The sequence below is a fragment of the Thalassophryne amazonica genome, chromosome 2 (assembly GCF_902500255.1).
Source record: "Thalassophryne amazonica chromosome 2, fThaAma1.1, whole genome shotgun sequence".
Taxonomy (NCBI): domain Eukaryota; kingdom Metazoa; phylum Chordata; class Actinopteri; order Batrachoidiformes; family Batrachoididae; genus Thalassophryne; species Thalassophryne amazonica.
The window spans coordinates 97,498,203-97,510,473 of NC_047104.1; the positions used below are offsets into that span (position 1 = coordinate 97,498,203).

Here is a 12,271-nt window from a genome sequence, read left to right on the forward strand (position 1 = left end):
GCCAAGAGAAATGTCACTTGTCTGGAGCTCCCCATCCAACAAGCATCTCGTCCCAGTCTGTGGTCATTTTGTTATACTAAACTTTGAAAATCCCTTGTTACACTGTAGTGAAGTCTCTGGGAATGCTTTGCTTACAGACTAAAAAGGCAATGTTGAATGTTTTAAGCTTGTTGGTGCCCAAAGGATGTTGGAGCAGCTGACTGGTGGATTCAGAAGAGAAACCATACACTTTTAACCTCTTTGCTCACTGAGACTGCAGTATTGTTGTCACAGTGACTACTGGACATTTCTCACTTTTTTTTTTCTTCCATAGCAGTTGGAGATCATCTAATTATCTACCTTGACCTAGGAAAAGACTGATGTGATTTAATTGCTCAACAGAGACATCTTTAAGATCATTTAACATGTGATCTTGTGATAGTATACAGTGAAGGACTTTAAAATGTTTGTTTGATTTTTACCCGAGGCCATCAAATATGGCCATCGGTATTGCGAAGACTTTGCATCTGTCTGTCCGTCCGTTTGTCTGTCTGTGCTCAGCATAACTCCAGTCCTATTATTGTCAAAGTCTTTAAAATCACAGGGAACATTATTGGGACACAGACCTTGAACAAATTCAAAGATGGCTAACTTTGAGCTATTTTAAGAGGTATTTTACGAGGTTAAAAAGTCACACTCTCTTTTATTCTGTTCCTTTTTTTTTTTTTTTTGAGGGGTGAGGGTGGCAGCCAATCAGAGTAAAGCAGCACCATGACATCAGTGGCTGATCTAACTAGCTGGAAACTCAGTTTGGTTTGTGTGTAAATATAACCCCTTTGTCGTATATTATGTAAAAGCTAGAAATAAACACTTCTAAAACTGAAAATGCGGTTTTGGAACCTGATAACACCTCTGAAGTGATTTACAAGACATTTTGTGGATGTTAGTGTGCATGCTACCTTACGCTGACTCAAAGCTAACGTCCGATCTTGTCAAAAGCTCATGTATGCTCACACACACGCCCTCCTGCAGATGCTGTTAAAACATAAATATTGTTTATGATTGATTGATTGATAGAGGGGCTTTATTGAACATGTACAAATTGTATGTAAGACAATAGGATCTTAATAATTAATGTAAACAATTTACATTAATTATATACATAATTATATACACACTTTGCACTGGGATACTAATTAAATAACTGCAAATTATAAAGAAGACAAAGATCATATGGCAGAGGGTATTTTAGCATTGCGTTATATTTTATTTTTTTGTGATCAGCCTTTTTTTTTGACCTGCATATTAGAGGTTAGGGTTAGGGTGACTAGAAATGCCCTTTTTGACCTGTGTAATGTTGCAGTGATTGGACCTCTCCTATGGCTGATGCAGAGATTCTGATTCATGCCTTTGTCTCTTTCAGAATTCTCATCAGGGCAGGCCTGGGAACACATCCTGGTGTGGATGTTACCATATCCACCACATCATGGAACCACTCTGGGTCCTGGAGGGCACCAATCAGTCCTCCCCTCACAAACGTAATCATAAATGGACTGCATTTATATATAGCGCTTTTCCATCTGCATCAAAGCTCTTTACATTCACCCTGATGTGAGAGTGCTATCATACAAGGAGCAATAGGGGATTAAAGACCTTGCCCAAGGGCACTTAGTGATTTTCCAGTCAGGCTGGGATTTGAACCAAGGATCTTCTGGTCTCAAGCCCAACGCCTTAACCACTAGACCATCACCTCCCCTATGATTTGTTGCATCCAGCAGCAGATGGATATCTGCTCCATTCAGGTGAAACTGAGGCATACTCTTGACCTTCTCAACTTTCTGGGGTCCTCACAATTGCATTATGTGAAGAATCATGCTGAGACAAATTTGCAAAATTGCCAAAATGTCGCAGCTGAATTCCAGAATTGATTACTCTGTTTAATTTTCTGTCTGGCCAAGTATTCATATATGAAGACTTCAAATGATTTTAGATAGCTGCTAAACTTTTGCCCAGATCTATGGTGGTTTGGTGGCCACAGAGGTCAACATTGCTTGTTAGTCGATGTCTGGATGTATTTATTGAGGTCAATATACTTATAGCAGGCCAGTCTCAATTTTTTTTTATTTTTATTTTTGTGCGCCCGTCACAAAATCAGTCAGATTTTTGTGACTTTTTTTTTAACTCACTATTACTAACCCTACTCCTACCCCCGACCCTAACCTTAACCATAACCTAATCCTACTCCTTCCCCCAACCCTAACCATAACCACCCAACCCCCCGCTTCACTTTTAATTTCATGCAGCCAACACGGAATGAATTAGAATGAATTTGTGCTGCCATGACGAAAATAAGGCACTTTTCGTCACAATATCACAAACCAATAGATTAATGTATATTTTGTGCTGCTGAGACCAGGTTGGATTATAGTGGTGGTGAACCTTGGTTTCTGTCATGTTGCTTTTTTTTTGTTATATTCATTTATTTTTGTGGCCATTTCTTGATGTGCAGACAACTTTCTACTAAAAGCTATGTTTTAAGCATTTTTTTTAAACCCAAAATTTACTTGTGAGCATAATAATGACTGCTGTACATACACGTTAGAAATTTTGGTTTGGATATTAGGCAGCTCAGCCCAATAAGACACCAATATTTATCACTGCTTGGGGACAGTGTGCTGATTCTTATCTTAGCGCCCCTTCGCACATAGCAAGAATAAGTAGGAATCAGGGTAAATCACGACGAAACAGCCTGAATGAGTGAACCACGAAAACATTGAGGTGACGTCAGGAGAGACACACAGTCAGGCAGGCATGAACGATCCCGCTGCGATGGTTTCGTGCACACTCGTGCATGTGCACAAACACAGTGCGAGCAGCTGGAGCGTGTGGAACCGCATTGCGCGCAGCTGTGGAAATAATAAAAAAAAAACCAGCTGGAACTTGTGGAACCACATCGCTCCGATTCAAGGATTCAAAGGAATTTCATTGTCATATGCACAGAAGAACATGTTCCCTGCACAATGAAATGTGTCTACTGCATTTAACCCATCCTAATTGCCAGTAGGAGCAGAAGTCGCCATTAGGCGCCCGAGGACCAGCTCCAGATGTACATCCCTGCCTTGGTCAACAGCAGGGCTGAGCAAACCAACACCGACCCATAACAGCTGGCAAAAAAAAATAAAAAAATGATGATGATGTGGAGATGAAAAAAAACCCCCAAAAAACAGCTGGAGCATGAGGAACCACATCATGTTGCTGATGTGGAGAAAAAAAATACACACCATAAATAAACACCACAATGTCCAATACTGAATCCCTCTTATCGAGTGGACAATACAAGTATGATCCCTCTGTGCCTCTGTATATGACCCAGACGTACAGTCGTGAAATGACATGAATGAAACAGTGCGCAATTATTATGTTTTATTATGTCCACCCGGGTATATAAATAACTACTACAATCACTGGACACTGATAGATTAGATATTGGTGTATAACTAGTGAAAATCACTGGGTTGATATAAATAATAAATAAAAGGGGACCCAAAAGATCAAATCAAATCAAATCAATTTTATTTATATAGCGCCAAATCACAACAGTCGCCCCAAGGCGCTTTATATTGTAAGGCAAAAGCCATACAATAATTACAGAAAAACCCCAACGGTCAAAACGACCCCCTATGAGCAAGCACTTGCCGACAGTGGGAAGAAAAACTCCCTTTTAACAGGAAGAAACCTCCAGCAGAACCAGGCTCAGGGAGGGGCAGTCTTCTGCTGGGACTGGTTGGGGCTGAGGGGAGATGGTCAGGAAAAAGACATGCAGTGGAAGAGAGCAGAGATCAATCACTAATGATTAAATGAAGAGTGGTGCATACAGAGCAAAAAGAGGTGAATAAACACTCAGTGCATCATGGGAACCCCCCAGCAGTCTAAGTCTATAGCAGCATAACTAAGGGATGGTTCAGGGTCACCTGATCCAACCCTAACTATAAGCTTTAGCAAAAAGGAAAGTTTTAAGCCTAATCTTAAAAGTAGAGAGGGTGTCTGTCTCCCTGATCTGAATTGGGAGCTGGTTCCACAGGAGAGGAGCCTGAAAGCTGAAGGCTCTGCCTCCCATTCTACTCTTACAAACCCTAAGAACTACAAGTAAGCCTGCAGTCTGAGAGCGAAGCGCTCTATTGGGGTGATATGGTACTTTGAGGTCCATAAGATAAGATGGGACCTGATTATTCAAAACCTTATAAGTAAGAAGAAGAATTTTAAATTCTATTCTGGAATTAACAGGGAGCCAATGAAGAGACGCCAATATGGGTGAGATATGCTCTCTCCTTCTAGTCCCCGTCAGTACTCTAGCTGCAGCATTTTGAATTAACTGAAGGCTTTTCAGGGAACTTTTAGGACAACCTGATAATAATGAATTACAATAGTCCAGCCTAGAAGAAATAAATGCATGAATTAGCTTTTCAGCATCACTCTGAGACAAGACCTTTCTAATTTTAGAGATATTGCGCAAATGCAAAAAAGCAGTCCTACATATTTTGTTGTGTGTTGGGGGGTGTGGCTGGATGTTTTGGTGTTCTTTTCTTTTCTTTGCTCTCCAGGTGGCATGAGAGCTGATTTGTCTGTGGAGAAGGTGCTGGCTGAAGAATCCTTCACCCTCATCAACATCATGTGCAGCACCTGTGAATGGTGCTCACATGCAACCTTAAAGACTTTCAGCTGAAGCAGATAATTGGATGGCGTTCTGCATTTAAGTCATGTGTGATTCAAGCAGAACTGCCGGGAACTCGACCTTGTGATGTTCGTTTGTGAGACGCTGAGGACCGCGCCTGGGTTTGACACATCGAGCCCGTGAAGCAAGGAAGGGTGAGGACACATGCTGTCAGCACACATCAAAGGTGATTAAGTGTTTGACTAATTGTTGATAGTAACTTGGTGTTTTGTTACACAGTATACTTGAATTGAGATGAGAATTGTGCAGCTTGCTTCTCACTGCTGTGGCGTGCGGATAAGTGATCCTCCACCTGTTGTGAGAAGCTGCTCATTTGCATAAAGTTAAAAAAGATACAGACCTGAATGTGTTGCTGATAGCGTGTGTCTTTTGAAAGATATTGTTGTAACTGCTGACTTACCTCACCTCTTCTTTGCTTCACAGAGAGTCAGTTTGTCGTGTCCACCTGGGGGGTGTTTGGCGGTGGTAGTGGGTCCAGGAGCGCCGGGCTTAGATCCTTACGGGCGCTGGAGAGCGTGCCAACAGTCACTCCACCAGAAAGACGCTGTTTAGTTTGTACACATTGTTATGCACCAAAGAGGGTAAAAAATAAATTGTTTTGTTTTGGAACCGCTTTCTGGTTATTTTTAGCACTGGGTTCTGTCAGACGCAGGTCCGCTCCTCAACCCGCGTCGACACATAACATATTTGCTTAATATGCGCATTGAAGGACATATCCTGATTAAAATGACTCCAAGATTTCTCACAGTATTACTGGAGGTCAGGGTAATGCCATCCAGAGTAAGGATCTGGTTAGACACCATGTTTCTAAGATTTGTGGGGCCAAGTACAATAACTTCAGTTTTATCTGAATTTAAAAGCAGGAAATTAGAGGTCATCCATATCTTTATGTCTGTAAGACAATCCTGCAGTTTAGCTAATTGGTGTGTGTCCTCTGGCTTCATGGATAGATAAAGCTGGGTATCATCTGCGTAACAATGAAAATTTAAGCAATGCTTTCTAATAACACTGCCTAAGGGACGCATGTATAAAGTGAATAAAATCGGTCCTCGCACAGAACCTTGTGGAACTCCATAATTAACCTTAGTCCGTGAAGAAGACTCCCCATTTACATGAACAAATTGTAATCTATTAGATAAATATGATTCAAACCACTGCAGCGCAGTGCCTTTAATACCTATGGCATGCTCTAATCTCTGTAATAAAATTTTATGGTCAACAGTATCAAAAGCTGCACTGAGGTCTAACAGGACGAGCACAGAGATGAGTCCACTGTCTGAGGCCATAAGAAAATCATTTGTAACCTTCACTAATGCTGTTTCTGTACTATGATGAATTCTGAAACCTGACTGAAACTCTTCAAATAGACCGAAACTCTTCAAATAGACCATTCCTCTGCAGATGATCAGTTAGCTGTTTTACAACTACCCTTTCAAGAATTTTTGAGAGAAAAGGAAGGTTGGAGATTGGCCTATAATTAGCTAAGATAGCTGGGTCAAGTGATGGCTTTTTAAGTAATGGTTTAATCATCAAAAAGAGAACCCCACAGATAAATAACCCTGGTTAAATAAAAAATTTACAAAAAGCAGTTTACAAAAGCTCTGATTAACAGACGGAAGCTTTACCACTGCGCTACAACAGCAGCGCAAAATGCCTAAAATCAGTGAGGACAAGGAGATAAACGTATTTTAAAAAGTATGGAATAGGAAGTATAGAAAATGAAGTTTTTGTTGTGTTTAATTATGGCGAAAAAAGCACCGTAATAACTCACAAAACGTTTGTTACGGCGTATTTTTTGAAAGTGGTGTATTTGCCGCACTGTTGGCTTGTCATCTAGTCTTGCTGTGTGCTGCTCACAGGACACGCGTATCCTGTCAGAAAGACGTGACATTCAGATCGTCTGCTGCATGTCCACGTAATCTGACGGTCCGTTTCATCTGGGACAGCCTGTCAATGTGCGTGCTGTGTGCACGCTCCAGCCCATTGCAAAAGCGATATATGTTTTATGTATTTCCACGTGACAACAGCAAGCATGCACACGCGTGTCACGGTGGACAGTTGTTAGGTCACGTCCTTCAAAACACGGTACATGTTCTACAGCTGTGACATCCAGGAGATCTCAACGGCTGCTGCTGTTGGCAGCCAGTCAGGCCCCCTGTCCGTTCAGCGCAAAGACCAAAGTTTCACTCTCTGTTTCTGTGTTATGTGATCATTTTATTTTTAGTTATTTTGGCATGTAATTGTGTATGTAGTTATTGTAGTACTTATTAATATACCTGTCCTCGCTGTGGTCTCTGTGTTTTTAATGTACACATCGTGTGCACTGAGCCGTCATTTGCAATTGTCAGTGAGTCTCTCGTCAGCGATCAGCTGACAGGCGCCTCATCATGCTGTGTGCGCTCTGGCTGGCCACTCCCCATCTGTACATACATATCAGAATTTCATGCCTTTAGAAAATATCACTTTTACCCGAGCCCAAAATATGGCCATCAGGTATTGTGAAGACTTTGTGTCTGTCCGTCTGTCTGTCTGTCTGTCTGTGCTCAGCATAACTCCAGTCTCATTACTGCCAGGGTCTTCAAATTCACAGGGAACATTCTTGGGACACAGACCTTGATCAAGTTCAAAGATACTAATCTTGACCTATTTTGAGTGGTCAAAAAGGTCACATTCTTTCTACACATGCTTTCATTGATTACATGCTCATATGGCCGAGGGTAATTTAGCATTGCGTTCATATTTATATTCTTTCATTGGTGTTCCCCAAATGTGCTGCTTTCAGAAATAGATCTTGTAACCATGTGGTTCATTGTCATTGTTATTTAAGTCTGATGTTGGTTCAGACAGCTGTAATGAGCACACTGTGTGTTGTTGTTACTTCTGCCTATGTAATTTTGCACAGCTTTTTTGCCAAAATAATGTTTTCATTTGACATGTACCGTTTCTTGTTGCAAGAGTCATCCAACATGTTATCATGGTACAAAACACAAGCCAGAAGTCATTATTTTCTCAATTTTTCTAATTTCTAGTTACTAATTAGGGTCATGGGTGGAGGGTATTCTATTTGTGCAGTTATATTTGAAATCAAGCTTAGACAACCAGTCTGAGGTGCAGAAGAAAGGAGAAAATTCCCGACCATAAATTATGTTTAGAGACTGGTGGTTGGACTTTGACGTCTGAGCAAACCATCTTACTCACTCGTGGTGTTGTCTCTTTGTAGTGGCTCGTACGCGGTATGAGGAGATCAGACTGTTGACATTGAGTGTGAACACATCCCGGCGCGCCCGATGACGCAGGTCATAGATGCTGTTTTAGCCAAAATGTTTTACTGGAACTCTTGTGTTGTGTCTGACTGACAAACCAGCATTATTTCTGTCACTGCCTCAAAGGTTCAGAGGATTCTGGTCCTCACCAAACGTCTCACCATGTCTGTCTCAGTGACGGTTTACAAACAAAGAGGACACATTTATTGTAGGGATGAAACAAACAGAATATGAATGCTTCATGTGAGCATTCTCTGTAATACCAAAATCTGACACAGCTGAACATCAGAACATCAGCTGATGAAGACGCGTCTTTCTACAGCCTATACGATGTGTTCACAGCCACCTGTTCTGCCACCTCCTGCTCTGTTGAGGTAGGAGGAGATAACTTATAAACTCTGACTGACATGAAGTGATAAAAGAACAGATTGTCAATGTTAGTACTTCTTTGGGATCTGGACAGGTGAATTTTAAATTTTATTTTCATGCTTTTTTCATGGGGTCTTCCAGGAGCAAAAGTCACATGCACTTTTGCAACAGAAGAGCTCCCATCTTAGGGCTGAACTGTTCTTATTCCTGAAATCAACTGCCCCCAAGTGGGTGGTCTTGCCTTGCCGTTGTGTATCACTGGGACTATGTGATTGCCTGCAAACTGGTGCATCAGTGTGGTAAGCGGGTGATGTGATCACGTTGTTTGTTCAAGCAGCAAGTGTCATATCAAAACTTTAGGACAAATTTGTTTGTGTCAGCGTGATAAGCAATAATGTAACGTTCCATCAGGTGCCCTACGGTTTGTCCTAGACAGATATGAAGCACTTGTTTTTATCAGTTAGACTGCACGCAAAGCAGTCAGGTCAAATCCGGTTTGTAATATTAAGTGATCCGAGGACATTTGGGTGTGCATCATGGAACATTGAGAACCATCCCTGATTCTCAAGACCAGGCACCTAAGTGGCTCTACTTTACTCTATTCTACTCTTCTTTTTTTTTTTTTTAGGTATTTAGATATACCTTAGTATACACTAGTCAAATTCTACCTTAGAATTGGAATATATTATAGAAGACTTACCTTACTGAATTTTCATGTAGTTGTGTAGCACATCAACGAGACCATGACACTGCAGGAACAGTTTGCTTCCTGAATAGCAACCACCTGGACAGACTGCTAGTCCCCACTTCTCAAAATTAGGCATGTATCTGTTGCAGCCAGGTGATACGTGGGGATCCCCTTGGTCTTTTCCAGATGCTGGAGTCCACACAGGTGCAAGATCTCCATCCACAGATGGATGTTTGTCAAATTAATTATTTATTCTTTTATCATCTGTTATATCACCAGGTTTTCTTAATAGACCTAGTTTATGATTTAATTTTTTTTTATGTCTTAGAATATACTTTTTGATCAACAAGTGGACACATACACATGCGCGTGCGTGCAAACAAGCCCATTGTGCTTTATTCTCTGTGAATCACCTGCACCTGAGCGCACATGAGTTTGAACCAAACACTTAATGGTACGTTTACACATAGGCAAGACGCGTTACGAATGTCATATTTGCATCATTCTTGGCACATTCCTGACATTCTTAATGTGACTTAATGCATCTGAATAGGTTTCTTAATAGTGTTAATCTTAATAGCATGTTTTTGGGTGTCAAAAAATCTTCCACGAATGTCATACACCAGCCTCATGTCGTGGATCACATTCGTGATCAGTGGCCAAGAATGTTTACTTCGTGGCATTTGTGACGTGCCGTCGTCATGTGTAAACGCAGCATTAAGCTTACATCTGTGGGGGTCATGACACCTGGTACGCTGTCAAAATACAGGAAGAAACAGAAAAGAATGGGAAAGCCAAATCAGCATTATCAATGTGCATGAGCCGCGACCGCGTCTAGTCTTCCGGTCAAAATTCACCAAAGCATAGAACCATCTGATCTATTTATCTTTTGCCCTTAATGATAAATTAGCAGCTTTAAGCAGTGTTAAAGCAGCATGCCAGATCCACATTGTTCCGTGGATGATCCATGTGGGATACAAAGGTGGAAAAAGCAACTTTGTCCAGCACGGGAGTGGAAAGCGCACATCGCATTTATGCTGCAACTCTTCCAATAGAATTATAAGAGTCCAAAGGATGTGCTGAGTGGAATTAGTAAGTTATAATTAATTTTACTTTCATCTGTTACATATCCAAATAAACCCAGACAAAAATTTAATCACGTCTATATTGGGGTAAACTACCCCACAGATGTGATGATTCATAACATGTCATAGTGTGAAATACAACAGATTGCTTATTAATCTCTCTCTCTCTCTCTCTCTCTCTCTCTCTCTCTCTCTCTCTCTCTCTCTCTCTCTCTCTCTCTATATATATATATACAGTAGTTTCAGAATAATAGTAGTGCTATGTGGCTAAAAAGATTAATCCAGGTTTTGAGTATATTTCTTATTGTTACATGGGAAACAAGGTACCAGTAGATTCAGTAGATTCTCACAAATCCAACAAGACCAAGCATTCATGATATGCACACTCTTAAGGCTATGAAACTGGGCTATTAGTAAAAAAAAGTAGAAAAGGGGGTGTTCACAATAATAGTAGCATCTGCTGTTGACGCTACAAACTCAAAACTATTATGTTCAAACTGCTTTTTCAGCAATCCTGTGAATCACTAAACTAGTATTTAGTTGTATAACCACAGTTTTTCATGATTTCTTCACATCTGCGAGGCATTAGTTTTGTTGGTTTGGAACCCAGATTTTGCTCGTTTACTAGTGTGCTTGGGGTCATTGTCTTGTTGAAACACCCATTTCAAGGGCATGTCCTCTTCAGCATAAGGCAATATGACCTCTTCAAGTATTTTGACATATCCAAACTGATCCATGACACCTGGTATGCGATATATAGGCCCAACACATAGTAGGAGAAACATGCCCATATCATGATGCTTGCACCACCATGTTTCACTGTCTTCACTGTGAACTGTGGCTTGAATTCAGAGTTTGGGGGTCGTCTTACAAATTGTCTGCGGCCCTTGGACCCAAAAAGAACAGTTTTACTCTCATCAGTCCACAAACTATTCCTCCATTTCTCTTTAGGCCAGTTGATGTGTTCTTTGGCAAATTGCAACCTCTTCTGCACATGTCTTTTATTTAACAGAGGGACTTTGCAGGGGATTCTTGCAAATAAATTAGCTTCACACAGGCGTCGTCTAACTGTCACAGCACTTACAGGTAACTCCAGACTGTCTTTGATCATCCTGGAGCTGATCAGTGGGTGAGCCTTTGCCATTCTGGTTATTCTTCTGTCCATTTTGATGGTTGTTTTCCATTTTCTTCCACGCGTCTCTGGTTGTTTTGTCCATTTTAAAGCATTGGAGATCATTGTAGATGAACAGGGTATAATTTTTTTTGCACCTGCATATAAGTTTTCTTCTCTCCAAACAACTTTTTAATCAAACTACGCGGTCTTCTGAACAATGTCTTGAACGTCCCATTTTCCTCAAGCTTTCAAAGAGAAAAGCATGTTCAACAGGTGCTGGCTTCATCCATAAATAGGGGACACCTGATTCACACGTGTTTGTTCCACAAAATTGACAAACTCACTGACTGAATGCCACACTACTATTATTGTGAACACCCCCATTTCTAAATTTTTTTTCAAGGCAGCAGTCATGGACAGTTTTGTGACATGGCTGTCTGTTTCCATCATTGAAGGATTTTAGTCAAACATTAAGTATTTATTGGAAGACACTAGTACATGATATTGTTTTACAAATTTGTTCGCTTTCAGTGTACCATATCCCTACCGTGCAGCTCATAGTGAGCGGTGCTGCTGCACTGCTATTTTTTTAATTTATTATGCATTGATGTAAAATCTTTTTCATATATTACTTCAGTGACCTAAAGATTTTGGTAAACCCATTTCTTTTCTAGATCTAGAAATCAATTTTAGATCTGAATCTCCTGTATTTGATTTTATAAATGTCTTCAAAATCGACATTTCATATACATTCTTGCTCTTTGGCATAAAGCTATTTATATAATGATGGATTTATAAAACTTGAAAAACAAAATCGCTATTTTATAATTGGTGTCATCTCATTATAGATTGAAAGTTTCTTATTGCTCCACTTCGAAAAAAAGGTAATATATGCTGATAAGCCTTGGTTTTGTCAAATTTTAAACCTTGCATCTGTTTTACCAGACGTAAATTCAGTATCATGACAAGCCCAGTGTAATATTTTAATCTCTTCCTGTAAATGATTTTACAGGAAGAGATTAAAGTAAACCTGCATTGAAA

At 40.4% G+C, this 12,271-nt stretch overlaps 1 pseudogene; it reads right to left on the bottom strand.

Annotated features, from left to right (window-relative positions):
* Positions 1-3,961: 3,961 nt before the first annotated feature.
* LOC117504584 lies at positions 3,962-5,739 on the bottom strand (annotated as a pseudogene).
* Between the last annotated feature and the right edge of the window lie 6,532 nt (positions 5,740-12,271).